We start from the raw sequence: 15009 nt of genomic DNA, 5'->3' as shown, positions 1-15009 counted from the left end.
CGTTTTCCTCGTGTTTTCGCTGATTTCACACTGTTCTCAAATGCTGCCGCTTTGTCTTTTGCCACTCAGTGGGCGTAACCGCAGTCACTTTTGCTGAAGGTGACGTCACGTGCATACCCTCTATTCTCCTGTGACTTGGCTGCTTAAGCGCGTTGTGATCACTCACAGCTGTTACTTATCAACAACCGGCAAAACCAACATCTTGCTGATTTCATTTTTAAACAGTACATTGTGAAAAGCGCTGTCATATGCCCTACATATACGTGCATAAAATTGGAGGAATATAATTTTTTTTTACATATAACATTTTTTACAATTTAAAATAAATATTATTTTGAATATTTAGATTGCATAGTAGATTGTGCTGTGTTGGGAAAGTTTACTTTCTACGTTCAGTTCACCGTTCACAAATTTTAAAAATGAACTAGTTCAGTTCATGGTTAGTATTTCAAGATTTTGAACTAGTTCACAGTTCCAAAAATGAACTAATTTATAGTTCTTTTTTTCCCATATTATTTTTTTTTAAATTATTGCCATTCTAGCCCATATAGAACCACAGACAGCAATTATTTTATCATTTAAACACTGAAGCTAAATGCGTCAGATTTCCTTTTCATATCCAACTTTAAATCCTTGTCCAACCAGGATTTACATTAGCATTGACTGTCTTTTAATTTTTTGTATTTGCTTGCACATACCTTAAAAGGCTAGCCGGGTGGTTCCGAGGCGTCGCGTGTAGGATAACTCGCAGGTATTGCACACCGCACGTGCACGTTAAAGAGCGTGAACTTAGAGTCTATTTCAAGATCCAGAATATGCGTTAGTAGCCTATTTTAATCGTTAACGGTTTAGGACAAATATGATGTTATTTAATGTTAAACTATGTGAGTGGCGGCAGGGATTACAGCAGCGTCCAGTCAGTGTTGTTTTGATGACGCATGCAGCCGTGAAACACTGACTGGTGGCGGTGTTGCCAGATTGGGTGTTTTTTCCTCTACACATTAAGGCTTGTTTCAGTGTGTTTTAGCCGGGTTTTCGCCTGGAAGACTAGAAATCTGGCATCCTATTGAATGACGTTAAACTGAGAGAGCGTGCCGTTCACAAGTACCAGGATGAACGAGTTCACATAAGTTTATCAGGCAGTAATACAGTACATTCAGTTCACATTCGCCCAAAATATGAACGAGTTCATGAACTTTCGTTCAATGAACTTGTTTGGGCACAACACTGAGATTGTCTGTCTATAGCGATATGTATTTATATTAAAACTAAAACAAACTTTGTCTTCATAAAAGTTCTGTCGCATTTCATGAAGTGTATTGAGTTGGCTCGCGTGATTTTTGGTTGGAAAGCTTCAGAAAAGGTCATGTGCCCTTTTTTAATGTGCTCCTCTGGTTAATCACTGGCCCCTCCTTTGCCCCCCTAGTAAAATTTGTCTAGAACCGCCACTGGTCGGTAGTTCGGGTTTCTCTGCTGGTCTTGAATGAAAATGTTTTAGTCAAGAGAGGAAACCCACTTTTTGTCAAATAAAATGACTTGCAGTTTTTACAGTTTTAATATGGGTGTAAATATAACAGCATCTTTTTATTACTTATTTTTTTATGTTAACAATTTATTAATCATTAATAAATGATGTGTGACACGCTATCATTCACAAGTTTAGTTCAAATTAAATGTCTTGTATTGTTACTCTATGCTGAAATAACCAGCAGTTCAATATGAGATTTGTTAATCTGTTTTTGTTTGTTTCTTATTAAATTGTTTGTTTGTTTGTATGGATGTTTAATATGTTGGATTGTTTCTGTGTGAATAGTAGATGAATTACAGTACTGTATGTCTCTGTCTAATTGTGTCAGTTCATTAAACATTGTTCTGTGTTTATTGTACTTACCAGTGTTTTTGTGATGTTGCTGGAGATATAAAGCTGTAGAGCTGTAAATGAGGTGAATTAGATATCAATGATCTCAGTTAGAAGATCATATTAAAATGACTAACAGTTTAATTTTTAAAGATGCAGTTTGTATTATCTGCGCCGCTAGATGGCGCCAGATCAAATCAATAACAATGACGTTGTTTAATGACGCTCTGAAGCAGCGTGGAATTATGGGATTTGTAGTCTTTAACTCAAACGCTGATGGCCATCAATCAGACGCGAACGAGAAATCACGTTGACGGATAAGGTAATAAAGTCTTATAAATGTTGCGTTTGGTTGGCCCGTACGCTTAAATGAGCTGTCTTTGCTGACACAACCAGCGGCAGACGGTAAAGAGTATCCATATGTCCATAAGCAAGCGCGTAGCCCGACAGGCGCTAACGCATAGTTCCGCAATTGTCCACGACACTGGCTGCGTCTGAAAATTCAAGGCAGTGACTTGTTGCCTCGCTGCCTCATGAGGAAATTCCTTCGGAGGCATGAAGGCAGCTCAGAGAAAGCCTTTCGGACACACTTGTTGGCAGCGTGTTAGAAATATAAACAGAGAGCGCCTTTGTGATAACTAATCACATATTTGAAAACTACAATACTAATTTCTCGCTAGAAATGCAATTAAAATGTGTAAAAAGTGAAAATATACCTTTATTTACACTAAATTTGTGCTCCAGTCACTTCCTTTGCCGCCATTTTATTTTTTCGAACTTGACCACTGTTGTCATGTGGTTTTTACGTCAGTAAAGGCGGTGACAAAGGGTCACATGGATATTAACGTCATTGACAGGACACTGCACTGCCCCGTGTCAATGTTTTGAATGGAAATTTTCTCACAATTTACAAGTAGTTGAAAACATTACAGATATTGATAGTAATCAGCTGGACAAAATATATAACACTGGCCTAGTGGTTTTTGGACATTTTACTGCAAATTGCACCCTTAATTAGGGCTGCAGGATAAATCGCATGCGATACCACGCGCATCACGTCAGTAATGCCAGTTCCTTGATTAGTATTAAATCGCCATCAGCTGTTTTCAGATGGCGCAACATTAACTGCACAGAGCCGTAGTTCCCTGACAAGCTGAGCCATATCGCATACATATCGCAGGCGATACATCCGCGATAATTAATGGGAAATTGCCACGATTGTCAGTAAACTACGGCTCTGTGCAGTTAAAGCTGCTCCATCTGAAAACAGCTGATGGCGATTTAATACTAATCAAGGAACCGGCATTACTGACGAGATGCGTGTGACAAACACATGCGATTTATCCTGCAGCCCTACCCTTAATAATTGTTTAATCTTTGTGTTTAATACAGGTGAAGTGAACCCAGTGTCAGCAATGAAGGGTGATCCTGTCACAATAAACACTGATGTTCCTGACATTGAAACCTATGATAAGATACTGTTGAACTTTGGGTGTGATGACACGATTGCTCAAGTAAATAACCAGAATAAAAAGTTCACTCTAATTGGGGAAGACAGAGACAGACTGAAGCTGAATGATCAGACTGGAGATCTCACCATCACAGACATCAGATATGAAGATGGTGGACATTATGAACTGAAGATGATCAGCAGTAGACGAACCATTCAGAGGAGATTCAGTGTTAATGTCAGTGGTGAGTAACTTTTGTCTTCGTATAATCAAGAATTTACATCAGATCTCATTTAAAGCAAGCACTATTAACATTTCTACATTAAACACTTTTACAATGATAAAACCTGTTTTAAAACATACGCAGGGTCATGTCCTGGAAATTAGTAACTACATTTTCAGTCCTGAAAAACACTTGGAAAATGAGAGAAAGATTAAAATGTCATGGAAAATGTTGTTGTTGATTTTTAAAATAAATTATCATTTATTGCACAACAAACAGTACAATTTACAGCTGGCCCAAAACAATGAGTATTAGTAGAAGAAAGTTCTCAGCAGTGACGAAACAACATTTTGAAATACACGGTTTAGTCTCATTGTGACGTAGTGACGCTGTCTTGGCAGTTGTGTTCAGTGGCGGAGTGGCAATCGGGAAAACAAGGATTTTTCCCGGTGGGCCGGTAGTGTTTTGAGACCATGAGGGCCAGTCTGATAATAGTCCTCACTTCGACACGCCCATTACGGCATTCTTGCGGCTTCACACAGAGGGTTACCCGCGTATCTTACTAGGTCCTCTTTCCGCCAACGATCCCAGAAGATTAACGGAATGAGTTTTTGTTCACACAGACGCTTATCTGGCAATTTTACGGGTATTTTCTGGGACCAGAGGTCTGTGTAAATGCGGTTCATGTCTAGGATGTTCAAAAACATAGGGGGATCAGTGAGCGGCCCTCCCTACATTGCATAGCCTGTCGGCCTTTGATGTTAAAAGCCACCGAATGCCTGTTTATTGCAGTAGACTACGTATGCTGTCGGATCCATCAAGCACACGTTGTGTTTTCACACATACTCCAGAAAAGCGCATAAACAATAATATAGCTGCAAGCAGCAATGCCGGGGTCAAGCCGAAAAGGGCACAAAAGGATGTAAAATTGAGATTGGATAAGCAGATTGAAGAACCTAGGTAAACCTAATAATTTTAGATGAAAACACAAAAAAGTTATCAACAAAAATAATCTAAGTTCTTGTCTACTGCAATCGTCCTTCTGTTATTGACAATCATGAAACATTAGAGCACTGATGGACATGTGAGTGGTGTTTGCAGTGGCAAAACATGGGTCACATCATGTTATAACAAGTTTAATAACTCAAAAGAGTATCCCCGTGTCTTTACAATGTTCTGATGCAGAGATATAGCTTTTGCAAAAACGGTTGATAAGGTGTTCTCAATGGTTGCTAGGGAGTAAATTGGCAACCACCAGTGATCATAGTCAAAGCCATGAAAGGAATAATCCATAATGACTCATGGTTTTAGATGTGTTGTTGCAGTAGTTTTAGGCAAAAATACCATATTCTATCTCAAAACCAGTAGGTGGCGCAATGAAAAAATTGTGCATGCAACATCAGCTCATGATTGTGTTACATCTAGCTAGTTTTATGACAATACACTTTAGTTTAGTTAAGAAACAGTTGTATGACCATAAGGCTGGCTTGTTATCAAAGGTTTTGTTCAATTATAAGGCCATCTAGTGGTGCAAGCACACAATTTTTTTTGTGTAGCCTCAGAATGTGCTCATGCATCAGCGTATCAAATCTGGTGAAAAAATATATTTACGTTACGAAGTTACAACCATTTATGTGTAAAAAACACAAAATTTGAATGTAATTTTTCGTTTTTTGCAATTTTCGGCCATTTCTGATGAAAATTTTAATATAACGCCAATAGAACTTTTTGTTCAGAAGGTAAGGTTAGTTTCTTCCTATGGTGTTTTCGAGTCGATCGGATAAACGCTCGCAGAGATATTCACGCGTGTTTTTTAAGCGCTATTTTACTGTGCAGGGTTAACCGTAAGGCGAATTCTGCCATGTTTGGTATCGTTGGACTCGGCAACTATTCAGAACTCCAAAGAAACAAGTCCCATGAAAACACTTCAATCAGAGCCAAAGTTATAGGCGTGTAAAGCATATGTCTGACCACTAGGTGGCGCTGTGACGAAACTCTGCATGCACCCTTAGTTCCTGACTGGCATTACAAGTACCAAGTGTCATGTCAATAGGCCCAAGTTTGACGAAAATACAGCCTAAAATCTGTTTTTTTGCGCTCTACATAAAATTCGTTAAGGCAGTTTACGAGAACGGATTGATGTATCGAAATTCTTTTGATAACTTTTTGCCATGAGTGTCTCTAGATGATACATACCAATTTTTGTGGCAATCGGACAAAAGCCCTAGGACGAGTTCGAAAAAGTAGGGTTTACGAATAATTCAAAATGGCGGAAAATTTTCATGACGGAAAATGACGGCATAGGGTCCAATCGAATCGTCTTGAGCCAATGAATAAGAGAAAGCAAGAATTTTGTTTCTAGGACTTACGGATCAGAAGTTATAAGCAAAAACATAAGTGCAACTGTGGACTGTTGGTGGCGCTAGCGGGTTAGAGATAGAGACTCCAAATTTGCTGTGGGGACACATTGGACTGTCCTTTATCAGTGTGCCAAATTTCATAACTTTCCTACGTACGGTTCTATGGGCTGCCATAGACCGCAATGGCGGAAGAAGAATAACTAATAATAAATATAGCTGCAAGCAGCAATGCCGGGGTCAAGCCGAAAAGGGTACAAAAGGATGTAAAATTGAGATTGGATAAGCAGATTGAAGAACCTAAGTAAACCTAATAATTTTAGATGAAAACACAAAAAAGTTATCAACAAAAATAATCTAAGTTCTTGTCTACTACAATCGTCCTTCTGTTATTGACAGTCATGAAACATTAGAGCACTGAAGGACATGTGAGTGGTGTTTGCAGTGGCAAAACATGGGTCACATCATGTTACAACAAGTTTAATAACTCAAAAGAGACCATCCCCGTGTCTCTACGATGTTTTGATGCTGAGATATAGCTTTTGCAAAAACGGTCGATAAGGTATTCTCAATGGTTGCTAGGGAGTAACTTGGCAACCACCAGTGATTATAGTCAAAGCCATGAAAGGAATAATCCATGATGACTCATGGTTTTAGATGTGTTGTTGCAGTAGTTTTAGGCAAAAATACTATATTCTATCTCAAAACCAGTAGGTGGCGCAATGAAAAAATTGTGCATGCAACATCAGGTCATGATTGTGTTACATCTAGCTAGTTTTATGACAATACACTTTAGTTTAGTTAAGAAACAGTTGTATGACCATAAGGCTGGCTTGTTATCAAAGGTTTTGTTCAATTATAAGGCCATCTAGTGGTGCAAGCACACAATTTTTTTTGTGTTGCCTCAGAATGTGCTCATGCATCAGCGTAGCAAATCTGGTGAAAAAATATATTTTCGTTACGAAGTTACAACCATTTATGTGTAAAAAACACAAAATTTGAATGTAATTTTTCGTTTTTTGCAATTTTCGGCAATTTCTGATGAAAATTTTAATATAACGCCAATAGAACTTTTTGTTCAGAAGGTAAGGTTAGTTTCTTCCTATGGTGTTTTCGAGACGATCGGAATAACGCTCGCGGAGATATTCACGCGTGTTTTTTAAGCGCTATTTTGCTGCCCAGGGTTAACCGTAAGGCGAAATCTGGCATGTTTGGTATCGTTGGACTCGGCAACTATTCAGAACTCCAAAGAAACAAGTCCTGTGAAAATACGTCAATCGGAGCCAAAGTTATAGGTGTATAAAACATTTCTCTGGCCACTAGGTGGCGCTGCAACGAAACTGTGCATGCACCCTCGGTTCCTGACTGGCATCAGAAGTACCAAGTGTCGTGTCAATAGGCCTAAGTTTGACGAAGATACAGCCTAAAATCAGTTTTTTTGCGCTCTACGTAAAATTTGTTAAGGCGGTATACGACAACGGATTGCTGTATCGAAATTCTTTTGATAACTTTTTGCCATGAGTGTCTCAAGATGATACATACCAATTTTCGTGGCAATCGGAGAAAAGCCCTAGGACGAGTTCGAAAAAGTAGGTTTTACAAATAATTCAAAATGGCGGAACAATTTTTATGACGGAAAATAACGACATAGGGTCCAATCGAATCGTCTTGAGCCAAGGAATCAGAAGAAGTAAGAATTTTGTTTCTAGGGCTTACGGATCAGAAGTTATAAGCAAAAACATAAGTGCAACTTTGGACTGTTGGTGGCGCTAGTGGGTTAGACATAGAGACTCCAAATTTGCTGTGGGGACACATTGGACTGTCCTTTATCAGTGTGCCAAATTTCATAACTTTCCTACGTACGGTTCTATGGGCTGCCATAGACCGCAATGGCGGAAGAAGAATAACTAATAATAATAATAAATATAGCTGCAAGCAGCAATGCCGGGGTCAAGCCGAAAAGGGCACAAAAGGATGTAAAATTGAGATTGGATAAGCAGATTGAAGAACCTAGGTAAACCTAATAATTTTAGATGTAAACACAAAAAAGTTATCAACAAAAATGATCTAAGTTCTTGTCTACTGCAATCGTCCTTCTATTATTGACAATCATGAAACATTAGAGCACTGATGGACATGTGAGTGGTGTTTGCAGTGGCAAAACGGGTCACATCATGTTATAACAAGTTTAATAACTCAAAAGAGACCATCCCCGTGTCTCTACGATGTTCTGATGCAGAGATATAGCTTTTGCAAAAACGGTTGATAAGGTATTCTCAATGGTTGCTAGGGAGTAAATTGGCAACCACCAGTGATTATAGTCAAAGCCATGAAAGGAATAATCCATGATGACTCATGGTTTTAGATGTGTTGTTGCAGTAGTTTTAGGCAAAAATACCATATTATATGTCAAAACCAGTAGGTGGCGCAATGAAAAAATTGTGCATGCAACATCAGGTCATGATTGTGTTACATTTAGCTAGTTTTATGACAATACACTTTAGTTTAGTGAAGAAACAGTTGTATGACCATAAGGCTGGCTTGTTATCAAAGGTTTTGTTCAATTATAAGGCCATCTAGTGGTGAAAGCATACAATTTTTTTGTGTAGCCTCAGAATGTGCTCATGCATCACCCTATCAAATCTGGTGAAAAAATATGTTTTCGTTATGAAGTTACAACCATTTATGTGTAAAAAACACAAAACTTGAAGGTAATTTTTCGTTTTTTGCAATTTTCTGCCATTTCTGATGAAAATTTTAATATAACGCCAATAGAACTTTTTGTTCAGAAGGTAAGGTTAGTTTCTTCCTATGGTGTTTTCGAGTCGATCGGAAAAACGCTCGCGGAGATATTCACGCGTGTTTTTTAAGCGCTATTTTGCTGCCCAGTGTTAACCGTGAGGCGGATCCTGGCATGTTTGGTATCGTTGGACTCGGCAACTATTCAGAACTCCAAAGAAACAAGTCCCGTGAAAATACGTCAATCAGAGCCAAAGTTATAGGCCTATAAAACATTCGTCTGGCCACTAGGTGGCGCTGCAACGAAACTGTGCATGCTCCCTCAGTTCCTGACTGACATCTCAGGTACCAAGATTCGTGATAATAGGTCTAAGTTTGGCGAAGATACAGCCTAAAACCTGTTTTTTTGCACTCTACGTAAAGTTTGTTGACGCGCTATACGACAACGGATTGGTTTATCGAAATTCTTTTGATAACTTTTTGCCTTGAGTGTCTCTAGATGCTGCATACCGATTTTCGTGGCAATCGTGTGAAAACTCTAGGACGAGTTCGCAAAAGTAGGTTTTACAAATAATTCAAAATGGCGGAAAAAATTTCATGACGGAAAAGAACGTCATATGGTCCAATCGAATCGGCTTGAGCCAAGGAATCAGAGGAAACAATAATTTTGTTTCTAGGACATACGGATCAGAAGTTATAAGCAAAAACGTAAGTGCAACTTTGGACTGTTGGTGGCGCTAGCGGGTTAGACATAGAGACTCCAAATTTGCTATGGGGACACATTGGACTGTCCTTTATCAGTGTGCCGAATTTCATAACTTTCCTACGTACGGTTCTAAGGGCTGCCATAGACCGCAATGGCGGAAGAAGAAAAATTTACTAACAGAAACAATTGCCAATATAGCTGCAAGCAGCAATGCCGGGGTCAAGCCGAAAAGGGCACAGAAGGATGTAAAGTTGCGTTTGGATAAGCAGACTAAAGAAACTAGGGAAACCTTATGATTTCAGATGAAAAAAACGCAAAAGTAATCAACAAAAATAATCTATGTTCTTGTCTACTGCAATCGTCCTTCTGTTATTGACAATCATGGAACATTAGAGCACTGAAAGACATGTATGTGATGTTTGCAGTGGCAAAACATGGGTCACAACATGTTACAGCAAGTTAAATGAGTCAAAAGAGACCATCCCCATGTCTCTACGCTGTTCTGATGCAGAGAAAAAGCTGTTGCAAAAACAGTTGATAAGGTATTCTCATTGGTTGCTAGACAGTAAATTGACATCCACCAGTGATTATAATCCAAGCCATGAAATGAATAATCCATGATGATTTATGGTTTTAGATGTGTTTGTTGCAGTAGTTTTAGGCAAAAATTACAATTTTCTATCTCAAAACCACTAGGTGGCGCTGTGACAAAATTGTGCATGCAACTTCAGGTCATGATTACGTTACATTGAGCTAGTTTTATGTCTATACACTTTAGTTTAGTGAAGAAACAGTTGTATGACCATAGGGCTGGCTTGATATCACAGGTTTTGTTCAATTATAACGCCAACTAGTGGTGCAAGCAAGCAATTTTTTTTGTGTAGCCTCAGACTGTGGTCGTACATCAGCGTATCAAATCTGGTGAAAAAATCTCTTTTCGTTGCGAAGTTATAACCATTTATGTGTAAAAAATACCAAATTTAAAGGTAATTTTTCGTTTTTTGCATTTTTCGGCCATTTCTGATGAAAATTTTAATATAACGCCAATAGAACTTTTTGTTCAGAAGGTAAGGTTAGTTTCTTCCTATGGTGTTTTTGAGTCGATCAGAATTACGCTCGCGGAGATATTCGCGCATGTTTTTTAAGCGCTATTTTGCTGCGCAGGGTTAACCGTAAGGCGAATTCTGGCAAGTTTGGTATCGTTGGACTCGGCAACTATTCAAAACTCCAAGGAAACAAGTCCCGTGACAATACATTGACCGCAGCCAAAGTTATAGGCGTGTAATACATTAATCTGACCACTAGGTGGCGCTGCGACGAAACTGTGCATGCACCCTCAGTTCCTGACTGGCATCACAAGTACCAAGTGTCATGTCAATAGGCCTAAGTTTGACGAAGATACAGCCTAAAATCAGTTTTTTTGCACTCTACGTAAAATTTGTTAAGGCGGTATACGACAACGGATTGATGTATTGAAATTCTTTTGATAACTTTTTGCCATGAGTGTCTCTAGATGCTACGTGCCGATTTTCGTGGCAATCGGACAAAAGCTCTAGGACAAGTTCGAAAAAGTAGGTTTTACGAATAATTCAAAATAGTGGAAAAATTTTCATGACAGAAAATGACGTCATAGGGTCCTTTCGAATCGCCTTGAGCCAAGGAATCAGAGGAAACAAAGATTGTGTTTCTAGGACATACGGACCAGAAGTTATAAGCAAAAACATAAGTGCAACTTTGGACTGTTGGTGGCGCTAGCGGGTTAGACATAGAGACTCCAAATTTGCTGGGGGGACACACTGGAGTGTCCTTTATCAGTGTGCCAAATTTCATAACTTTCCTACATACGGTTCTATGGGCTGCCATAGACCGCAATGGCGGAAGAAGAATAACTAATAATAATTGTAAAAAGAAAACTAACAAATACAATAGGGGTCTTCGCCCCTTCGGGGCTTGACCCCTAAATATAGCTGCAAGCAGCGATACCGGGGTCAAGCCAAACATGGCAAAAAATTATTCATACGTGATGACTGTCATGATTTAAGATCTAAGTTTGCATTAGTTTTATGAAAAAAAAGCAATTTTTTCGTATATTGAGACCACTAGGTGGCGCTGTGCCGAAACAATAGATGGTGCCTCAGGTCATGACTGTGATGACACATACCAAATTTAATGTAAATACGATAATGCGATACGGAGATATAGCCTTAAATGACTTGACCACTAGGGGGCACTGACCAAAACAATAGAAGGTGACTTAGGTCTTGATTGTGATGACACCCACCAAATTTGGTGTAAATACGATAATGAGATGCAGAGATATAGCTTCAAATCTCTTGACCACTAGGGGGCACCGAAACATTTACAAGTCCTCCCAGAACATGTTGCTGATGAACCATACCAAGTTTCATAACAATACGCAATTGCGTTTCTGAAATACTTGAACTTAAAGAAAAATTCAAAATGGCCGACACACAAAATGGCCGACCAAAAACCATTTGGTATCGTTTGACTCGGCATGCCTCACGAAATCTAATAAGACCAGTCTCATAATTTTACATTCAAATTTGCAGTAGTTATAAGCAAAAATAGACATTTTTTATATCTCGTGACCAGTAGGGGGCAGTGTGACGAAATGGTGCATGCGCCTTCAGGTCATCACTGTTATGACATATCCCAAGTCTCATATTAATACGCAAAAGTTTTGCAAAGATACAGGCTCAAACACATTTTGGCGTGCTCGCCCTCGCACTCTTTGATACGTTATACGACAACGGATAGGTCTACCGAAAATCTTTTGATAACTTTTTGTCTAGAGTGTCTCTAGATGATGCATACCAAAAATCAAGCCAATCACACGAGCGCTCTAGGAGGAGTTCGAAAAAGTATGTGTTCAATATAATTCAAAATGGCCGACAGGAAGTAGGTTTGACTCAGACATATTTGGTACAGTCGGACTCAGCATGAGCCAAGGAATCAATAGAGTGAAGTCTTATGTCATAGTGGAAATTTAATCAAATGATATAAAGATTTAAAAAATTGTTTTTACATATCCTGACCACTAGGTGGCGCCGTCCTAAAGATTTATAAGTGCGCTCAGAACATGTCACTGATGAACCAAGCCAAATTTCGTAGCGATACGCCATTCTGTTTGTGAAATATTGAACTTAATGAGAAAATTCAAAATGGCCGACACCCAAAATGGCCGACCGAAAACCGTTTGGTATCGTTTGACTCGGCATGCCTCAAGGAATCAAACAAGACCACCTTCATGATTTTAGACTGAAGTTTGAAGTAGTTATAAGCGAAAATAGGCATTTTTCGAATCTCGTGACCACTAGGTGGCGCTGTAACGAAACGTTGCAGGCACCCTCAGGTCATGACTGTTATGACATATACCAAGTTTCGTGTTGATACAATAAAGTGTTGCGAAGATACGGCCTCACGTCCGTTTTGGCGTGCTCGCCGCCATATATGTTGTCAATTTATATGAGAACGCATTGGTCTATCAAAAAGCTTTTGATAACTTTTTGTCATGGGTGTCTCTAGATGCTACATTCCAAAGGACATGCAAATCAGACAAACGGTCTAGGAGGAGTTCGAAAAAGTAGGTTTTACAAAAAATTCAAAATGGCGGAAAGATGTGCATGACACAAATGACATCAATGTGTGCATTTGAATCATCATGAGCCAAGGATTCAGAGGAAACAAGAATTTAGTTTCTAGGACTCACGGGTCAGAAGTTGTGAGCATGAACATAAGTGCATATTTGGACTGTTGGTGGCGCTAGAGGGTTTGAGTCAGACACACCAATGTTGCTATAGTAACTTCTGAGACTGTCCTCTACATGTGTGCCAAATTTCATAACTTTCCTATGTACGGTTCTATGGGCTGCCATTGACTTCAATGGCGGAAGAACAAGAAACTGAATAATAATAATAAGAAAACTAACAGAAACAATAGGTGTCTACGCCACTTCGTGGCTTGACCCCTAAATATAGCTGCAAGCAGCGATACCGGGGTCAAGCCAAACATGGCAATAAATGATTCATACGTGATAACTGTCATGATTTAAGATCTAAGTTTGCATTAGTTTTATGAAAAAATAGCATTTTTTGTATCTTGAGACCACTAGGTGGCGCTTTGCCGAAACAATAGATGGTGCCTCAGGTCATGACTGTGATGACACATACCAAATTTAGTGTAAATACAATAAAGCAATACGGAGATATAGCCTTAAATGACTTGACCACTAGGGGGCACTGACCAAACAATAAATCGTGACTCAGGTCTTGATTGTGATGACACCCACCAAATTTGGTGTAAATACAATAAAGCGATTCGGAGATATAGCCTTAAATGACTTGACCACTAGGGGGCACTGACCAAATAATAAATTGTGACTCAGGTCTTGATTGTGATGACACCCACCAAATTTGGTGTAAATACAATAAAGAGATGCAGAGATATAGCCTTAAATGACTTGACCACTAGGGGCACTGACCAAAAAATAAATTGTGACTCAGGTCTTGATTGTGATGACACCCACCAAATTTGGTGTAAATACGATAAAGAGATGCAGAGATATAGCTTCAAATCTCTTGACCACTAGGGGGCACCGGAAAGTTTACAAGTCCTCCCAGAACATGTTGCTGATGAACCATACCAAGTTTCATAACAATACGTAATTGCGTTTCTGAAATACTTGAACTTAAAGAAAAATTCAAAATGGCCGACACACAAAATGGCCGACCAAAAACCATTTGGTATCGTTTGACTCGGCATGCCTCACGAAATCTAACAAGACCACTCTCATAATTTTACATTCAAGTTTGCAGTACTTATAAGCAAAAATAGACATTTTTTATATCTCGTGACCAGTAGGGGGCAGTGTGACGAAATGGTGCATGCACCCTCAGGTCATCACTGTTATGACATATACCAAGTCTCATATTAATACACAAAAGTTTTGCGAAGATACAGGCTCAAACACATTTTGGCGTGCTCGCCCTCGCATTCTTTGATTCGTTATACGACAACAAATAGGTCTACCGAAAAGCTTTTGATAACTTTTTGTCTAGAGTGTCTCTAGATGATGCATACCAAAAATCAAGCCAATCACACGAGCGCTCTAGGAGGAGTTCGAAAAAGTAGGTGTTCAATATAATTCAAAATGGCCGACAGGAAGTAGGTTTGACTCAGACATATTTGGTACAGTCGGACTCAGCATGAGCCAAGGAATCAATAGAGTGAAGTCTTATGTCATAGTGGCAATTTAATCAAATGATATAAAGATTTTAAACAATTTATTTACATATCCTGACCACTAGGTGGCGCCGTCCTAAAGATTTATAGGTGCGCTCAGAACATGTCACTGATGAACCATGCCAAATTTCGTAGCGATACGCCATTCTGTTTGTGAAATACTGAACTTAATGAGAAAATTCAAAATGGCCGACACCCAAAATGGCCGACCGAAAACCGTTTGGTATCGTTTGACTCGGCATGCCTCAAGGAATCTAACAAGACCAACTTCATGATTTTAGACTCAAGTTTGAAGTAGTTATAAGCGAAAATAGGCATTTTTCGAATCTCGTGACCACTAGGTGGCGCTGTGACGAAACGTTGCAGGCACCCTCAGTTCATGACTGTAATGACATATACCAAGTTTCGTGTCG

The sequence above is a fragment of the Misgurnus anguillicaudatus genome, chromosome 23 (genome assembly GCF_027580225.2).
Source record: "Misgurnus anguillicaudatus chromosome 23, ASM2758022v2, whole genome shotgun sequence".
Classification (NCBI taxonomy): Eukaryota; Metazoa; Chordata; class Actinopteri; order Cypriniformes; family Cobitidae; genus Misgurnus; species Misgurnus anguillicaudatus.
The sequence above is the reverse complement of the archived record's forward strand: the minus strand, read 5'-3'. Positions refer to the sequence as shown.